Consider the following 18,472-nt stretch of genomic DNA (forward strand, 5'->3'; position numbering starts at 1 on the left):
GGCTTGTTTTATTCCATATCAGAGCTCTAAGAAATCCAAAACATGTCTCTCTATTTCAGTGCTGGCTGGGGGTTAATCTCTAGAAACAAGTAATGTAACATTTCCATCTATCTTTTCTACTCTTTTGGCAGTTTTAATTATACTAATATGCTATGACAATTTAAACAAGACACATCTCAGCTTCTGGCCTGCTCTGTAATGGTTCAGCTGCTACATGTGCTCCAGCATATTTTGCTCAGACAGGCTGCTGCTGGAGGCAAGGGGGAGGCAGAATAGTGCCCTTCTGTCATGAGAGGTTTCATTGCACTGATCATTGTATGTTTGACAGATTCTTTGTCAATGTCAAGTGTCTTTTGTGGTTAAGCCCAGTAAAGCTAAAACAAAAGGTCTCCTAGATATTAGATATATAGTGACATTACTGAATTCACTTGGAGGCAGTAATTTTTTGTCAGCCTATGAAAAGAAAAATGGAGCTAATGGCAAAACAAAAGGAAGATGCTGGCATGCCTTTTTAGCTATTTTTGTTTATGTCAGACATTGTGATTGACATCTGGCCCAGAACACCCCTTCAACCATTGAGCCTGGTGTCATGAAATAGAACAAAGAGAAATTTCCAGCCAAGAAAACACCACTGGCTCAGAAAGCACTGCTTTTTGTTTATTTTCTTTTAAGTGTTTCATTTTCAGTAATCAGTATTGTTACACAAAAGTAGTTCACTCACATGCACCCCCCAATTACTATTTGGACTTTTAAGTTTCCTTCATGTTTGCTTTTTTCCTGCTTGCTTGAATGGCAACAGAATGCTGGTTTGGTTGGATGACAGTCTGTCATAACAGTGATGTTTGAGGTTAGAAAACTGACGTGAAAAATACAATCCACTGGCCTTTAACCGAAATAGCAGCTCTGGTTTTTGTGGAGTTGGCAGGCAGCGTTTTTAAACCCCTTTCACGGTGAAGGCAGTTACAACGTGTTTTTCTCTGTATCAAGCAGTTCCATCATGAAGTACATTATCTACATCTGTTGTCATATCAGGATATTGCCTTTGAAGAGCAGTCTGCTGTTTCTTATATGGGTACTGCTCTTTTGAAGTGTCCAAAAAGGGTTAAGGTAATCTTATGGCCATTCTCCAGAGCCAGGACAAATACAAAGCTTTAAAATTTGTTTAAGAATTATTTTAGGCAAATACCAGAGAGCAAAATAGGTCCTGCAGACACAACACCAAGGAGTCTTTGTCACCATTGCTCTGCAAGTGCTGTAGAATTTCAGAGATCCAGTCAAAATTATGTATTGGCAGGAGGAAATTATTCCTTAAATTTCTAACTTGGTCTTGAAAGTATGATGCTGAACATAATAGCAAAATAAGACTTTTCACAAGATGACAGCAAGACAGTCCACCAGCCACTTCCCTCCATATACTTATATATTGAAATCGTATCATAATATTTATCCTAATAAAAAACTGCCTTGATCACTTAAAAAAAACTCTGTGGAAGTTGGCCCTTGAATGCATCACATGTGCCAAAGTTAAATATTCTTACACCATTTTGAAAGGGTGGCCTTCAGGAACACTTCAGGGGTGTATTCTCCTGTAGAAGCAGACACTTAACTCCCCTCAGCATTAACAGCAGATATGCTTACGCTTCGAGTGGAGAATTTCTCTGTCTCTTTGCACAGTGCTCTAAGAAGAACTTTGAAGAAATTGAGAAAAACAGAGAGCACAGTATATTAATTTCAGAGAGATGAAAGCAGTACACGTCATTCCTAAATTTCATGGAAAATGCACCGTTAGTAACAAAGATGAGTAGAAAATTTCAAAATCATTCTGAGCAGCATTAAAATCAGTCTTCCCTGATTTTCTGTTTTCCCCTACTTTTCAAAGCACATACATTAAACTCATTTTATGCTTATAATGTATATAATGACTCTAGACAACATAAGAAGGGCACTGGGATTCTTCCTATTTCAACGTATAAAGTGGCAAGCCAATTTATGCAGCTTAAACCATTGCTAAAGAAGATGTATCAAAAATTGCCTGTGATCATTACAAATAACAGCCTGAAATGTTCACAAGAAGCTGTTTGCTTATCATATTTTCATTAAAACATCTTTTCACCTGATTTTCTTTTCCCATGCCTGTAACCTGCATTGTAATCAGTCTTATTAACTGAGAACATAAATATGATTTATTATGGTCTGATAATGGAAGCTACATGGACCAAGAGAAGGGATATATTGTCCTTTGATAAAATGGCTCTTTTCTCTCAAATAGAGCTCTATCATGAGAGCATACAGAATGTAGTGAGTGATTATTTCCTGAGGGTGAATGATGGCAGAACCCTACAGAAAATCTTCTTGTTGGCCATGACAGCCTCCGAGTGTCCCCAAATCTCACTGAGTTTGACAACCTGCAGACACTTTTGATGAACTGTATTCTTCTGTCAGAGACAGCCTGTCTGGGAGGAGAAAAGGGAACCTTTATCGTCTGATCTGCTATTATTGTCTTGATCTTTTATAAGCAATCTCTAATGCACATGAATATAATATCCTTTCACAGAAGTGCCAAACATAATAGAAATGTAGTTAAAGGACCCTTTTCCCGGTTATGTAAATGTCCTAATACCATAATTAGAAAAGATGGGTTGTGAATGATAGCAGCAAGGAAAGGGTAATCAAAATGTTTTAACATTGTCTTTCTGTTATAAAGACCAAAATCTGTGATAAATAGCATTTATGGTAGATATGGGGAACCAGCTTGTGCTGAAGCTTTTACCTAAAAAGAAAATAGTTTTGAGTGTAAAACTGTTATATTTTCATAAAACACATAAATGGCAGCTGGTCTTAAGCCAGGAATGATTACTGGCAGATATGACTTAAAGAAAATGAGTATTCCACTCAAAATCCCTCCATGGCTGTTACAGAAAGAACAAAGCGTTATTATTATGTAGTGTATTTGAACAAAGGGGTGTTCAAGACTAACTAAGTTTGCCAACAAATCTCTCTTTTATCTACATCCAGAAGAACAAGCATACCCAAATCTTTTTCAATTAACAGCTGTACACATTAGCAAAACACCCGTCTTTCTCAGCTCAAGCAGTCTGGCTTATTTATCAGAAAAAATGAACTGTTTTGGGGGAAGGTTTCCAAGTTCCCCAGCAAAAGCAAGATACTTGATTTTTCATTAACCTTTTGACATCTGGAGCCGGGATGTCCCAATATTAACTACTAATGGTCTCCTGCATTACCAGTTGGTGTTGAGAGAAGTCCCAATTGCCAGAGTCAAAAGGTTAATCAGCAATTTCACACCGGTGATGTGGTCAGAGTTCACATGTTACTGCCTAAACAGGAGGAAAAAGAAAATTAAGTCATTAACAGAAAACTTCATCCCAACGTTATTAAATCCCTCTTGGGTTTTTTGGGGTTTTTTTGGTTTTTTTGGCTAGAAAATAGTTCATGATAAATATTCTGACTTTTTTGAGGATTTTGCAAACCTTTGCTGGGAAGTCCAAGTCCAAATATGTGACCAACTTCTTTAGTTCATTCTACTTTTCAAAAGGGAAAAGTGAATTTTTACTTACTCACCAAGTGCTCAGTCCAGACCAGTGTGAAAGAAGAGTTTTGTGTCTCTAACCCATGGAGATTTTGGTAAACCTCTCCAAATGGCCTAATTCAGCCTGAGTTGTGTCTTCTCTGCTGGAAGTGAAGACATCTGAGTGTCTATTCATTCAGGGTGAATTTCATAGTGCAGATGCTGTACCAGAGATAAAGAACACTGCAGAGCAAAACCCAGAGTGTAGACATTTCCATCCTACTCCTCTTTCTGTTATGATTGTAGAAAATAAGGCAACAGCAGCATTCCCTTAACAAATATGGACAGCAATATTATTTCATGAGAAAGTACCCACATAAAGAGCCAGGCCACTTTACCACAGCATACTTTAACTTGGGGCTCAAGAGTTCTCCTATACATAGAAAAAACAGATTTATTTTATAAAACAAAATATAAAATATCACTGTAAACATTGCAGCTTGGCATTTGCTAACAATAACAATGTTCACACAAAATTACTTATTTGCCCTACTATTATCTGAAAATGTTAACCATTGCTTGTCTTGTGTTTAGCCCTGATCAAAAACCTGCTATCACCATATTTATCAGGCAAGTTCTATGGTCTTGAGACATTATATCTTTTTTCCAGTGTCCAAGACAAATAAATAACGAATCTTTCCCACAACAACCACTCAGTTTAAGTGGGGACAGGATTTTATCCTAGAATGTTCTGAAAAAATACCAGTCTTTCCAAGTGCCCTATTGCTTAGTCCACCAATTAGCTGCCTATGGAGCCTAAGTGTCCTTGTACTTCATCCCAGTCCCCACCTGCATACTTGGCTGCATATGTTTATGCAATTAGAAATGGTGAAAATTTAATAATATTAGAACAAACCTGAGTGAGCTATAATTCTGTTAATCTCTCAAACTGGATTGTTGAAAACTTGCTGAATTCCCCAAGCCTCTCTCAGGTGCCAATGAGTGAGTCAATATCATACCAAAGATCTCACAGCATACCAGACATAAATTCTACTTCCAGAATCTCATACACACCCTCAAATAATGAATCTAATGTCTCTAAAGTACTGTCAGGAGAAAAAAAAAAAAGCAGTTTCCTCCAATTACAGGCCTTCTACTCAGTGTCCCAGAGTGTTAAAAAAAGAGCACAGGGCAGATTTGTGTGGGGAAGGAGGGGTCACTTTAAAGGCCTGTGCCTTCCTATACTGTACATGTGTATAAGCACTGCAGCAATCCAAGTCTCCTGCCTGCAAGGGAGGACCACTGACATTAGCATACTTGGCTTTGCTAGGTCCTGTTGGCAAGCCCTAGGTCCTGTTGGCAAGAAACTCCACATGATGGGAGAGTGAAAGTTTGTTTCATCTCAATCTGATGCCTCACTTTACTTTTAAAAGCCTGTTTTGCACTTTGTTTTATAGAGTGATGGTAACTGGTGGCTTGCATAAAAATAATCACCAGTCTGGAATAATCCCAGATCACTTCAGAAGTGTGACTTTGGTTGAAATAAGAAGGAATTTTCCTTGAATGGAAGAACAGAATTATTTAGAGTTGAAGCACAGTAGATCAATTAATAACTGTTCTTGGAAGAAAAACCCCAAGTTCTTTCAATTCAAGTTGTGAGGGCTTTGGGTTTGTATCTAAGCCAAACTAGGTATTTGTTGCAGAATGGGGCTGTTCGGTATGAGGAGGAAATTGCAAGTTTTGTGGCATTGAGTCCATAGGTAAGAAGAAAATGTTGTCTGCAGATCAACCAGTTCCTTTTCCTTTTTTTACCCTGTATATTAATTTCCCTCATAGACCTAATTTCCAAATTTGTGCCTTGTTTACTCTTTGAGATCGTTGAGAATTTTGGTGAGGAGGTGACCAGGTGAGAAACAGGTTTTCCATGATCACATAACTGAGGTACTGCTCCCACTCAGGCATTATGGGATGCTGAGGTCACAGAAAATAGGACTAGAAGGGTTCATCCAATAGCTGGCAGCATTCCTCAGATTTTTGACTACTCTGTCATAGAAATACTCCAGTGATAGGTACTTCATCATCATTCCAGTCAATTATCCCAACAGATAACTCTCCTTTCCTAAGTGACAAATACAGTCTAACTGTGAGAGAGACCGATGGCATTTTAAGGCATTATGTGTTTTGCTTGAATTCAACTTACATGTATTTACACCTTTCACCTTGTTTCTTCATTTATTTCTGTCTCTGTTACCAGTCCTTCACCATTTTTCACTTTACATTTGTCCTTTACATTTTTTACTTTACAAGGTGGATTTTCTCCATACTACCTTAACATTTCAACATTAAGTCACTCCCTTTCTTTTTTGTCTTCTGAACTGTGCTTATTACCCTTGCATTTCTTATCTTCTTTGTGTCTTTCCAAGCCCATGAAAAACAAATTCTCACATGCCAGTAACCTCACTACACAGACCTATTCCTTGACATCTCCCAGAAGGCAGCTAAAATGCCACATTTTATTCATTGCATCAGAACCACTTTTGTTAAACAATGAGGAATTGAGCAGAAATAGTCAAATTCAGGTCTAAAGGCGATGTTCTTGAGATATGACTGAAAAGCATAGCTAGCTTTGGGAAGAGCACAATATGCTCTGAACACACATATGAAGGAGCATTAACAGCCTCTGAAGAGGGAAATCAGGACTGCAGGCAGACAAGGGAAACAGAATGCTTGCTTCCTGCTGGCTGGTCAGGTGTTTCATGTACAAAATGAGTTACAACACAGGTCTGGACCTCCAGGTTCCAGAGCACCAAAGTGACTTTGTATCAAATTTATGCCAGATGAAGTACCATCAAAAAGAGTTAAGATGGAGCATCACCATCAGCAGAAAATTGTTTTACTTTTGTGGCCTCAAGTCAGGCCCCTTGCAATATTGTAAGGTACAGGTAGTACAGAAGCCCAGTACTGTCCCTGGGGCACTGAAGGCTGCTTGGTCTGACAGATATTTGGAGATCCCAAGATAATGTCCAAAATTCAGAGCAGCTCAAGCACCAGTGTTTCTTAAAAAGAACAAAACTGTTTCAACTTATTCTTTCAAATTTTGACAGAAAATTATTAAAGAGGTGACTATGCTGTGTTCCTGCTATGGCAGGAAGCAGTATGATAAATAAATGGGAGGACTAAGGAAACTTACTCCTGGCTTACAAGAGGAAAACAAGTTTGTTTTCCTTCATGTTTCATAGTGCATTGTGGTTACAATGTAAATCTTTTGAACTGCAGTGTTTTCCTATCTGCTTTGACCCGTATCTGTGCCTGAGAGGGCTGAATGCAGTGGTCTGAAGCCAGGCTGTGGAGGTCACCTGACAGAGCAGCAGTTTGCATTAGCACTCGAGATGCACAGCAACGAGAAGCTCAGGCTGTGCCTCTCCGTGGAAGGTCCACACATAAAGCAGGGAAACTAAACTTGGCCTTGGGAGGCAGAGGTTCTTTGTTTCCTGCATGACCTCAAACAACATATTTCTTCTCTCCATGACTCATTTCTCCCCCAAAATAGGGACTGTCAGCTTCTGTCCTCTCTCAGGGCTGGTGGCTCTTCTGGTTAGTGGCTGTTTCTGATTATGGGTAGGTCTGATGACTGCGAGTCTGACTTCCAGGAGGCCTCTGGACACTCCTATATTATATTTGATAATGAAGCCTCCTGTCTTATCCAATCAAAACAAAAAAGAAAGTCAGACCAGAGAAAACTGTCTCAGCACAAAATGGCAGCCTCAGTGCAGCAAAGTCAGAGCCATTAGCTATTGACTACTATAGAAATACTGAAACTGCATCAGGGATTTCTTTCTTTAATTGCTATTTAGGGATTTAAATGAGATTTTTAAAAAGACAGAAAGACAGAATGTTTAGTCTACAGTCACTCTTTGCTGCCAATACAGGCTATCATATAAATTACTTAGACACTTTTAAAAATACATTATTTACTCAATAACCCATAATGGGTCCAGAGCTCCTTTTACACGCTATTATAGAAGTACATAATTGCTGAATTTTCAAATGGATATTTCTTCTAGGCAATAGTCTGTAATGGCTCCTTCAAAGCTCTTAGGCTTTTATCATATGAGGGCCTAAGTAGAAAATGTTTAGTTCACTGATCATTGACCTAATAGAGAGCAACAGCTTCTCTGGAACAACTATTGTCTGTTGGGGCAGATGATGTATGAATGACATTTTAAAAAATTCTTGGAAGTATGTGCTGGGAAAAATTACTGTTCTGTACAAAGCAAATACTGCTGATGAGCTTCTCAGAATTCTTTTGTTTGGTTCTGCTTGGTTTAGTTTTTTATTTGCTGTGTGAGCCCAAGAGCAACAGAAAAGAGTTGGTTTTGTGTATGAAATGCAAACTCAGTATAGGACCCATTCAGAGCAATGAGAGACATTTTGATGTTCTCAGAGATCATTCAGCACAATTAAAAGTTGTCTTAAATGAAAATGCAATGTAAGAAGCTGAAATCTGAAATTAGAGAAGTAACGGATGCTGCAATGGGGCAAATCACATTTCTTAAAGTCACGCTGAACACAGTAAAACACACAGGACTATCCTGAGCTTGATCTAGAAAGGAAATAGGCAACTTGACACGTTTTCAGCACTATTGCTACAACTCTCACAATCACTGAGCTGCTGTTCTCTTCTTACATTTAGCTTTGAAGTCTGCTGCTTCTGTTTCAGACACAAAGAAAGGTTCAGGTTCCTAAAAGCTTGATGTAAGAGAACACATTTTCTCTTCCTACACACTTTGGGCAGTAAAACCCTTGGTATTACAGCCCAATAAATGTCAGCTGGATCTAAGTGCAGGACCAGAGAGGATGAATGGGAGCTGGGGACACTGAGGCAGAGACTCTGAGATGCTGAAGGACACCTCCAGCTGTGAGCCTGATGGGCCAGGGGAGAGGTCCTTGCTGGGTGGCACAGCTCCCAGCTCCCTCAAGGGCTTGGAGCAACGGTGCAGCTCACCAGAGAAGGCTACTGAATAACCTGCTCAGGACTGGGTATGATCTTAACACTGTGTGCCATCAAAGCAGATCAACTATCCCCAGCACAGCACTGTTTTGTATGTGATCTGACATCAGAAGCGCTCCCCTGCTTTTTATCATTGGATTTCTCCAGCCTGGTAAGGCTGCCTGGGACTCCTAGTATTCTGGCATGATTAACACTAAAAAATACAGTCGCTGGCAATTCTAATAGTTCCTTCTGTTTGATGCATCTGATCGAAGAGAAACTGAAATTACAGACCAATATGCACCCAGGCTGCACCAGTTAGCCTCATCATGCAAATGAGGCACACTTGCAGGTGAACTTATTAGAGATCAAATAGTTTTAGGCACTGCAGATAATGAAGGCAGAGCGCTTATGTTGCAACAGTCAGAGCTGGAATTTAATCATGTTGTTGATACCTACTGCAGCAGTGAATAAACACAGAAACATCCACAAAAATAAAACTCTTAGAATGAAAGGATGGTATAAACTAGACAAATAATAAGAACAAAAAACACCCAAACCAAGGAGCACAGCAGTTTTCGAGAAGGAAAAATGTTGCTCGTTAGATCTGGAAAGACTTTGAGCCCTGCTTTTTTCAGCTAAGCTGTTGGGGTAAGTGGGGGTTGCAAGGAGAACCTGAGGGGTGTCACTGTCTGTTCCAAGAGGGAAATGGCTCCTTCCTTTGGAGATGGCCCTGCAAGGAGAAAGGGGACTGCTATGCAGCACAATGCTTGAAATCAATGAGAGGTGAAACATAGCCCACACTGGGAAACAGAATCTCTTAGGAAAGAATTAAGAATGAAACAGAGAAACAGCTTCCTGGGGTGGAATTTATAACAGAGGTTACACAACTGACAGGCTGGATTAGCAGTTTGGTAGACATTAAGAATAAATGCATTTTGCAGAGGCATTAGCCCCTTCTGTCTCAATAACCCCTCACATGCTCTTACTATCCTTTATGCAAACATCTGGAGAGACTCTGAGAAGGCTCACTAAGGTTTGCTCATTTTAAGAAGCAAAGATGCGACCCAGCAGGTGAAACCTGCAAATGGGAAACATTTGAATTCCTTTTGGCAGACAGAAATGGATAAAAATACAGCTTGGCATTTCTTCTAATACCATTTGGTAGTAGAAGCGCTCCAGAGATGTCAACAGGAAGCCCTAGAGGTTAGAGGGAATGACGTAACCATATGTGACATAATGCTTGTTGTAGAGATTTCCTGGAACTGATTAGTGCCATTCATGATAACAGCAGCCAGCGAGAGTGTGAGGACTGGGTGAAGGCCCAGGCAGCATTCAGGCATTGAATATTTTTCATTCTCTTTTAATGCAATGTCTGGTCTCTCTTGTTTCAGATGCATAATAGAATAACTATGTGGTATTCCCATGCAGCTTTGTCTGGGAAGGTTTGGAAGCAGCACACTTACCAACAATGTGCAGCTACTCCCACACAAAGGGCCACAGAGAGAGGACTGTAGAGGTGGAAGGACAGCGAATACTCTGAGCTCCTCCTTCATCTAGAATGTCCTCCCTTCCATTCCTCTCTTATGCCCAGAAACATAAGGTGCAGTCAGGTCATCCTCATCAGGATATTGTTTTATGCCTAGTCTATATAGACATGCTCTGAAGTGCCATCTATATTTAACAGGAGGCTTCTGATCTGTGTGAGTGGGTGGAAACCGATAGTGAGTGACATGGATGCTGACAATGGCACACAAACTCCACGACACTCTTAAAACTTTTAATTGCATTTTAAAGTAATGTAACAAGGCAATGTTTAATGAGTACTTTGTTAAAGAAATTCTGACTTTATAAGCTAATTAAAGAGAAGGGAGGGTTACTGCACTAGGGCAAGAAATCCAGGCTGCTGAATGCCTCTACTGTAGCAACATGTAATTCAGATTCAATTGGCAGATTTGCAAATCTCCAGCCAGCCAGAATGAATGATTACTTTTTTTTTGATGGGCAAATAAATTATTATTATCATAATGATTATGTTAATAGAAAAAAAAGTAAAGGATAGGCAAGTACTTTTTTTGCCAGGGCTGGTAAATTTTCATGACACTTTTTGCAAAGCTGTCATATGGCTGGCTTAGATGAAACTGGAAGGCTTTATGTGGGTAACATTTAACTTTAAACATTCTTCATGGAAACTTACATGGCACATAATTTACATATTCAATACCAGTGACAATTTACTTCTCCCATCTGAGCAGGGCTTTCAACTATGCCACTTGAACTAAATTAATAAACAGTAATTAGAGAATGTTGTGCGAGCGAGCTGTTGATGTTGAGAAGATTCTAATCAACACCTTCTTTTAAGGGCCAATTAAAGCTGAATGTATGCAATATAAACATCTTCTTGTATTTAGACATGAACTGGTGAACAAGGTAAAAAATAAAAATCAGAACAATTACAGCAGGTTAGAGATGATCCAATGGAAAGATGAAGCTTCATTAATAGTGAAAACAGCAGTAATTTCTGAAAACCAATGGCCACCTTCCATGGAGAAGCACTGACAACTTGTGCAAGTTAATTCTTACCAGGATAAACCTCAATGCTTTCACTGTCAGGCTTTTCTCTGAAGGCAGCTCTGTAGCTGTCTCCAATTTCTACTGCACTATTCCCCTGTCTGTGAGACAGCCCTGCATCTGAAGTGAGTCCAGGGCTGCAGTAGAAAGAATGCCTCCCTGGGGGAGACAGTAAAGGTGAATGTAGCCACCCCATTACTGCCACCTCATAGCAGAGAGAGGCTCCTTGCAAGGTGATCTGGGGAAGAATTTGCACAGCACAGCCCCCAGCAGCACTGCTCGTAGGAATACAAACACAAGGATGAGCCTGAATGAAAGGTAAAGCTGCCCCACATTGTGTCAATTCTATTACTGGAACAGTTAGGCCAGAAGAGCTAATGCACTTATACCTGTTACCTGTGAGTAGCCCCTCACCACAAAGATAAGGTGGTTTACTCCTGAAGGTGAACTTAAGACAACCCTTGTTTCCAAAATTCCATAAGCACAGAGGGAAGGCCATCTTTGACTTAAACAGAGAGGATCCTTAGTAAAAAAAAAGGGAGCCTGCAGTAGCAACTGAGATTTGTGTATCACCACTATGAACTGTCAGTAAGTTAAAAATATGCATAACTTCATCCAAACCACAGCTCACTGTTTCCTAAAGCACATCTTTAAAAAAACTGTCTAAGCTGGTGCAATGAAGCACATGCAAAATTTGTCCTCCAAGTTAGAAGATCCAACAGGCTAATAAAGGTAAGAGAAACATCTGTTCCAATACTGCACCAGTATCATTTGGAGAAAATTACTCCATCGCTTACAGCCATTTGGTATCCAGAAACACTGCCACAGTAATAGGATGTTGTCACCTCAGGCTCTGCTGAAATCTACAGGAATTTTACTTGTTTAAGAATATAGGATTAAGCACATGATCAGTGTTTCTTCCCTTTGAAAATAAACATTTCCACTTACCATTTCTATAGTGGTGTGAGATCATTATCTTATGACAGTGTTTCATTCCACCGGCATTATCTCCTAATTAGCTATATTAAAAAATATGTAAGGGGGTGAAGGTGGTGAGTGGACTTGTAAACCTGGCAGGTCTGATGTGTTCTTACAAGCTCTACTAATCCCAAACATTGAAAATATATTAGTAAAACCAAATTAGCACTTTAAAGAACAACACAGCAAAAGCCTCATGTCTTGAACCCTGTAAGTTCAACATGCATCAGAGGGGCTCTTACACCCAGAACAAAGCCCTTGGGCAGGGGAGGGGAGCAGGAGCAGGGAGAAGTGAGGAGTAGCATGCCAAATGGGAAATCAGCCCTGGGAAGAGAGCACTGCTGAAAGGCTGATAACCTCTACAGTGTGGTCAGCCCTACATTACAGTAGAATCATTACCTAAGGTTTGGTGTAGGACCTGGGGACTTCTGAAAAGCCAAGCACAGAGAAGTTTACCATGGATGAAAAGACACAAGGAATACCAAGAGAAAATATCTAACAAACTGTGTTCAATATCCTCTGCACTTTCTCCATATCCTGAGAGATTATTGCCTTTATAGGCACAAAATCATAACAGCTTCCTCCAAGATGCTTCATAATATATGAGCAGGTCTGCGGGGTCTCAGTTGTGGAATGGTAAGAATTAGGAAGGTGGGTATTCTGGTAAGCTGGACTCATTTCTTCTCTCAAGAGGTAGGCTAAATTTCTAAAAAGCTCTCTTTGCAACAGAAGAAACCAGGACACATTTATACATGACAGATCATTTTAGAGGTACTCAGACACATGCAGGAAGCACCCCCTCAGCAACAGTATTCTTCTAGCCAGCAGAGCCAAAAGCTATGATTGTCTTTGATTTCTGTTTTTGATTTGTTTTTAAAACTCAATTCAGTAGATGTGTTGGTGATTTTCAGGGTGTTCTGAAGGAGCAAAGTAGATGTTTGAAGAATACTGATAGTATGAGACAGGCTCTAAACAGGCATTTACTCCAATATCTGCAGATCAGTTCAATATGCAGCATGCATTATTACATTTTTTCTGATCAGATGGAACTTCTAGGCCCAAATCTGCTTCCAATAACCATGGTCCATCAGTAACTTCACAGCAAACAAGGAGGTTCAGAGGGAAAAACTCATGTAAGCCGGAAGGGAATGAGTCTACATTAATGTCCTCTGTAGATTTTTGTTTTTCATTGAAAGTTTTCTCTTGCCTAGCATCACTTCATAGAATGAATTGGGCTGGAAAGGATCTTAAATATTATCTAGTCCCAACCCCTCTGCAAGGGGCAGGGATACCTACCACAAGAGCTGGTTGCTCAAAGACCTGCCCATCCTGGCCAACTTCGGTCCTTTTTCACACCTCTTCGAGTCCATTTGGTGAATAAATTAAATTAAATTCCTCACTTGCTCTTAATACTTTTTAAATGCAAGCCAAGCCTCTTGGCCTTTCATACCTGGACACCTACATTTTTAGAAATGCTGTTGGATAATTTCCCTCTCTTTCATAGGCTGGTGCTTTGACCTATATGCACCTTGTGCACTCCCTAAGGCTCATGCATAACTGCAATGGACGATTAGTCCAGCTAAGTCTCTGGCAATTTCAATGGCTTATGCAAGAGTAGATGGGGCACAATATGTAATTTCAGCTTTTTTTGTAAGGCTTTTCAATCTTTCCATGAACTAAATCATTTTATCAGTTTCATTCTCTCTCTCTTTCTTTTTTTTTAAATTTGTCCCATTAAACTACAGAACTGGAACATATTCATGAATAGTTTCTTTCTGCTTTAACTCAAGGAGTTCCTGACATAACAAAACCTGGTAATTAACTGGCTCGAAGACTTTTACAATAGCTGCTTTAAATAAGTCCTACTATGCAGCACTTGGAGCACTGACTCCACACTGCTGATACCACTGCAATGCACCCTGTGTTAAACAAGCTTTGCTACTCCACCTCAGCAACAATTCTTGGCTGTTTGCATCACTGCTCTCCTGCTCAGAAACACCAAAGTCCTCCGACATTTCTTTGCATGGAAAAGGCTACTGAGCTCCTCCATGATGAGTCCCTGCTCTCAATCCACCTGGCTCTGTGACACTTCCTTAAACACTCCAATATCAGAGGGCCACTTGCCACCAGCACAAGGACCAGGTGGCAGGACTCCAGAGGCTGAGCGCAGCCTGGCCTCCCCTCCTAGCTATTGTCACAGCTGCTCTGTGCTGTTGGCACAGCAGCATTTTGGCACACTTTGGCAGTCCCTATGACCTGCTCCTGCCTCACACCCTACTTACAGCAGGAAGGGCTCTTCCTGAAAGAAGATCCAGGCTTCAGTTTTTCAGGTGTCACTCAGCAGTGTGTGATTTGTAGCTGCTGTTGCATGTTGGCTCTAAGCATAGCCAGTTTTGCCTACTCATGCTTATCTCCCCTGGTTACAGTACATGCTGTCTCTGATGAAAATATTACTCTGAGGAGTATTTGGCTCCACCATACATTTATGCTCCCTGCTAACTAGCCCAAGCCTTATTGTTTCAGTTCCTAATATTTGCATCATTTGTAGAGCCAGCAATACATTCTGTAAATAGCATGAAAGAAAACTTTAATATATATCATTCCCCAATGCTGCAGACAGATTGCTTCACTGTGGAACAATTACATGTGTTAGCATATATTTCTTGTAATATCAAATCATGTAAAGACATCTCAGCCAGAACAAGCCATAAAGCTAGATGAGGAAAGGAAAAAAAATATCTCCAAATATGTACAGCTTAAGTTACAAAACTATAAGAAAATAAAGCAAGATTGAAAAGGGCAAAGGAGACAAAATGTAAACACAATTTTTTATACACTGTGTAATACAGAGTGAATGTCATTTTGACATTCTGCTACCATGGGCTGCCAATATAGTTCAGAAAAGAAAGAGATATCTCCAGAATTGTGGTAATGCTGCTCTCACATCAAAGCCGGTTACAGGATCTATGTTTGTGGTTGCTCAGTCTAACTGCCGGCTTGGAAACTAAGAAAGGAGAAATAATATCCTGAATAATTGTATTTAAAATGTCCAGAAAGATCATGAATCTTCAGAACCACCTATGGAAATGTAACTCTTTTAGTGGGAGCCCACAACCACACCCCTGAGTGCAATGAGTGCCTCATGGCAGCTGAAAGTCCCCTGAACCTGCTGCACTCAGGCCTTCTGTAGGACATCAAGGAAGCAATTGTAACACATCACTAAGTTGATTTTATGCCTTTGAAAAATCAGCTCCTTAACACAAATACTCTATCACTGTCAGCTGAACACATTTAACTTTTGAATTAATATTATTTTTCAGAGGTCAGACATGTGACAGTAACAAAAGTCTTTTGCCAAGCCATGTATTTCAGGTCTGCATCTGAATTTCCCCAGAATCTGGTACTGTTTAAATATGAGTAACTGCCTCTGGCTCATGGCTAATGCAAAACTTCTGTCCTCTGGAGTCCTCCAAGGCTCTTCTCATGGCTTCCTTCCCCACACAGGCGTGGGGAGACACATCCACCCAGTGCCCTCTCTCACAGTACAGACTGCTCAGCAGGTCAGGCAGAACGTAGGAATGATGGCAGTCATTTTCCCTCCCATTATGTCCCCAGCCTGAAGACTGCCAGGTGTTTTGGTGGAGCTTTAGATGGTAGCCACATGGTTGGTGAGGAGTCATGCCTCCAGCAAGGGCCACAGCTGCCAGGCTGCCCTGGCACCACCAGGGTGGCTGCTGGTCTGCCTAGTGCTGGTGGGATGGTGGAGTGGAGCAAAAGCCTCTGGGAAGAGGGATAGCAGCTGCCCACTCACACAGGTGGGCTCTTACAGAGGAAGACAAACATGGTGTCCACTCCAGGGATGGTGTGTTTTATATTACATTGCAACTGTATGAAATACCAAACCAGCACTCACTGGACAGTGAGTGGTTATACAGGTCTAGGAAAGCACAATTTCTGGAGACACATGCAGCTAAAGATGCCTAGGCTCTGCTTTTTGCTAGGAACAAGTAACATTCCGGCCCCACCACTCCAGTCCCTGCGACTCCAGCAGCCACTGTCAGTTTCAATGAGCTTTGGGACAGGTCTGCTCTGTGAGTGCTTCCACAGCCCAGTTCCCCTGATAAGGGAAGTCACAGATTTCTGTAGTACAGTTTCACAAGCCTGCTGTCACCAAATCAACTATTAACAATACCAACTAATATTGCATAAACATTGACATTAGCTTTCCCCAAGCAATAACGCTATAAATCCTCCTCTGCTGTGAACTGCTGAGAGGATTTGAGGGACACAGTCCCCCTCTCCAGACCTACCTCCAACTGTACATGGCAATTCCTGGTATTCTTTTTCTCTCTGTCTCTTAGCACAGGTTGGGTCCAGATCTTCTGTCAGTTAAATTTTATTTTCCAGCCTGTGTAGTAATTCAGAGAGTGTTTTGGTTCACTTGGCTGGCACAGAGTATTTTCACCACACCCCTGTCTCTTCAGACAAACAATGTCTTTTCTAACCGCAGCCAGAGCCAAACCTAGTAAGTAAGAAGGAACAGTAGTTAAGGCATAATAAATAAAGCCACCCTGAAGAAATACCTACACAAAGCAAGATGAATGGGCATCACCTACCTGGACAGTGTTGCTGCTAAACAAGGCAGAAATAAATCAGACATGTCAGGAGCACTAGGATACCTGACAAACAGGGAATGATGTTTCTTGAAACCGTAGTTTTATCTCTGCTTATTTGGATCAAACACTTGTAATAGTTGTGGATTAATTTCCTTCCCATAGTCAAAACAATAAAACCCAGGCACCATTTTATTAATTTCCAAACCAGCGTCAGATAAGCAGAATTGCATTTAAAAAAGTAAACACCCTGCCATAGAATTGGAGGATATGTAAGCGTTTGGGGTTTTTTTTCCTGTGTCTATAAAAGGGGGAGGGTTTTAACATTATGAATAGATTTCATTTTGCAAGTTGTGCTACAAAGCACTGATAAGGCCACGGGAAAGCAGCAGAGATTGAGGCAGAGCAGGAAGAAATACCACCCATATTAGGAGACAGCCACTTACTTAGTGGCTCCCATTTGAATAAAGATGCCATTGTTCAGCCAGAAGAATGCACATATTCACAGGCCCTGCACAGAATAGCTCAGTGTATCTAGAACTCCAGAAGTGTCCAAATTACAGCCGCGGGGCCAAAACTGCCCTTGAGTCTTTCTGAAGAATGACCCTCTGCTTAATTAATCAGTGCTTTAACTGTGAGTGATCCCAGGACACACTTTTCTCAGGCCTTTTTCTTAGCCCTGCTTGTTCAGAACAAACCTTTAAATGTTCTCTGAGTGATTTTTGACCATTTTTTCCCCTTTCAAGATTATTATTTCCTGTTTTACTGTGAAAGCTCATTAGAAACGAACACCAGAATCTAGATGATCTCAGTCCAGTTTACTTGGATAGGAAATGACTGACTCGGGATGGAGAGACACTGGCTCCCTTTCAAGGCCTCCCACAAAAGACTAAGTCCACAGACTCCCAGAATATTGCCACTGCAATTTTCTTTCCATATATTAAGTGCACAGACTCCCAAAATATTGCTACTGCAATTTTCTTGCCATATAACACATAAGAATTATAGCAGGGCAGATGAGCTTGTAAGTGCCATTCTGTCAGTCATATTTGATCCCATTGCCATAACTCCAGCTGTTGTGAATGGGATCTACCAAGATCTTTTTCACATTTATTCTACACACGAGAAGTTTGAATTTTCATCACTGAGTACTCCTCACTGTCACAGCCCAGGTTGTCTGGATTCTCATAAAGCTTTTTTCTTTCCTATCTGGAACAAACCAGAAATTTGATAGCAACAAGAAATGCGTAAAGGCAATGAAAATCATTGTGCAAAATTTCTCCACAAATGGGATTCCACCTTGTCCACCTAGCTTTGAGAATAAAATTCCTCCTATTCTAACTGAAGTTAAATGAGGAAAGACAAAGGTTTTACTGAAAATGAAAACAGCAGCATCTTTTTTTAAACAGTGATCTTTTTGGTGAAAACCAAATTAATTTTGACCATATTCATAAACTTGTAACAAAATATACAAACTAAAAAAGGTTAAGACTTTAAAAAACTTAGCATGAATGTTTTGAAAAGCTATAGTGATAATATAATCTGCAGCTGGGGAAGCTGGAGCCATACTGTTTGATAGACCCTATCTTATGATATCCAATATTAAGCTAAGTAAAATGATATGACCGGATGTCCTAACTAAATTTAGTAGTCTGGTGAATTGCCACTCTACTAAATTTAGTCAGCCCATAATGGGCATTGAATATCTACAGCCCAAATGATAAAATCTGTCTTGCTTTTTTAGGCTCCTAGCGAATGCATAATATACTATGTTGCACTGTTAAGAAATAAGCA

The 18,472-nt window shown here is 40.4% G+C and overlaps 1 long non-coding RNA gene across 1 annotated transcript; it reads right to left on the minus strand.

Annotated features, from left to right (window-relative positions):
• Positions 1–1,568: 1,568 nt before the first annotated feature.
• On the minus strand, positions 1,569–16,576 carry LOC135451354 (uncharacterized). Its single transcript, XR_010441286.1, has 3 exons — positions 16,376–16,576; positions 3,580–3,748; positions 1,569–1,688 (listed from the first exon to the last, which is right to left on the minus strand). It is a non-coding gene; the product is annotated as an uncharacterized LOC135451354 (long non-coding RNA).
• Positions 16,577–18,472: the final 1,896 nt, after the last annotated feature.

This window comes from Zonotrichia leucophrys, chromosome 8 (assembly GCF_028769735.1).
Source record: "Zonotrichia leucophrys gambelii isolate GWCS_2022_RI chromosome 8, RI_Zleu_2.0, whole genome shotgun sequence".
Lineage (NCBI taxonomy): Eukaryota > Metazoa > Chordata > Aves > Passeriformes > Passerellidae > Zonotrichia > Zonotrichia leucophrys.